Source organism: Acyrthosiphon pisum, chromosome X (assembly GCF_005508785.2).
Source record: "Acyrthosiphon pisum isolate AL4f chromosome X, pea_aphid_22Mar2018_4r6ur, whole genome shotgun sequence".
NCBI lineage: Eukaryota > Metazoa > Arthropoda > Insecta > Hemiptera > Aphididae > Acyrthosiphon > Acyrthosiphon pisum.
The window spans coordinates 64,939,887-64,942,301 of NC_042493.1; positions in this window are offsets into that span (position 1 = coordinate 64,939,887).

Genomic DNA, 2,415 nt, shown 5'->3' on the forward strand with positions numbered 1-2,415 from the left:
ATAGTTAATAATATTATTATAATATGATAAAATAAACAAACATTAATAATAATATAAAGTAGGTACATATTTTAAAAATAATAATTAAAGTAATAACATATAGTTTATCGCATTTATCGCTCGCATTCAAAAGCAACAATCTTTTCTTTTCACGGGCTTTTTCAGCTCCGCCCTTTCGTTTACCGGACATGACACGCAATGAGCACGTCGCACGTCGAAAAATATTAAGATGTGCGAGTGCAACTCCAATAGTCCAATTACGTAATTGCTAATCGCTATTTAATATCGTCTATCATTAATGTTGTGGCGGGCCAGCATCGTCATGGCATATTAGACATTAGTGTACGATATTACGATAACGTTAAAAACCCAGTTTGTTTTTAGATTTGTTGACCATAAAATATGATAATAATATTTACGATTAAAAATCATGGTTATTTGTTTTTATAGTAGACAGGTCTATTAGTTTCATACTGATAAATTCTATAATCATAAAATATTCATATCTATACTTGACCAAAAAAAAAAAATCATTTGTGGAAATATAATTTTACCGAGGCCCATTATTTAATATTTGCCGGCCCCGGTAGCCCCAAATAAAGTCCAAGGGCAGCATATGCTGCCTCTGCTGCCCCCGTGCGCACGCCTATGCTTTACTTTATAATGAGAAAATTAGTAATGTTTTTAGCAATCGTCAATCAACGACCAACATAAACAGAAATAGTTTATATTAGGTATAATAATAGTAGTTAAATATTTAGGATGTAGGTACCTATTTCGAGGAGGGTTTATTAAATGAATAGCTGCTGCAAGTTGCTCAAACATTGAAAACTGAATTGTGATGAGGTAAAATTTAAAATTATAAATTATACCCATTATTGATACCAGCTACTTACGATATTTATAGTAGGTAGGTAGGTACTAGGTACCAATTATTATTGTTTTCGATTACCATTTTGTATTTCAATTTTCGATACTCGAAACCGTCGTTACGCATTGTGTTTCAGGAATAACTTTACAAAATATTAATTTTCATTACAGCATATTCGCCCTCTGGAAAAATTTTCAACGAAATGGCTCACCTAACATAGTAACACGTTACAAACAAAGTAACGTCGTCGATACACTACTGCTGCAGAAATGCGTTACTTTTACATTTGCGTTGTGTTACTATCCAACACACTAGCCTGGAGGCAGGGCCGTCGTTAAGGGTAGGCAGTACTGGCATTTGCCTAGGGCCTCGCGCTTCTAGGGGCCTCGCAATTTACACTTAAATTTGATACCAAAATATTGTTCAAAATTATTAAATTTTTTAGTTTTGTATTGATATTATTTGTTTAATCGAATGATTAGGTATACAATGTATACATTTGTATTTTGTATGGTGACAAATATTATGCTGTTGAGTTTTAATTTATATTGGGTATTGTAGTTTAGTTTAAATTTACCCAAGTAACACCGGATATTCATATCATGGTCTATCATTCTTCAATTTTTATCAAATTTTAGATCAAAATCTTATACGCTATCCACGCTTTTGATTTTCATAGTATTATTACTATTATTGATGGGAAATCTTAATGGTTTTATTTTACAATAAATTATAGGGCCTCGCATTTCACAATTTAGATATTGCCTAAAGCCTCGCAAATCGTAACGACGGCCCTGCCTGGAGGTATCCGTAAGTAGGTACTAAGTGGTAATAGCTATGATTTTGAACTTCACCGCCGCCGCCGCCTTCTCTCATGCCACGAACCCCACCAACTCACAATTATGATCATAATATTATGGAGGCACGCAGCCGCGTTGTAGGTAGGGTAGGTACCTGTAGTTACACTGAGTTACAGATATACCTAACAAGTCATTGGTATCCGTGATCGGATTTCCTAACCGTGTAATGTGAATAATATGTAATAGCTGTTACCGATCGTATAGGTCAAGGTTAATCGGTGAAAATGCGCGCCGGAAACTATACCGGTTTCGTATTTCAGCGGTCCGTTAACTTTCAAATTCCGACCGGGAAAATAATAATATGTAAACTGTATACAGTTATACACTTATACGGGTTCCGTAAAATATAATGATTAAACCCGATTCGTATGCATTTATGGACAGTACGGCAGCGGAATTGAAACGAAATAGTGAAAACAAAAATATGTGCAAGAGACTGTCGAGCCACACGGTCATTAAATGAAAAATAATATAGGTACCCACCGCTATAATTTTAATTAGGTGTACCAGCCGATTATTGAATGCCATTCCGCATTCGGCCATGTCGGCGTTGTCAGAAAATTTAGAAAGGAATGCGACGCAGCGCCAAACACAATAACGTTTCGGTCATTCTCACAATAATATTTAAATAATAACAATAACGACTTTATAAGCTCTCCAAATGTAAGGAATGATTTAAGCTTA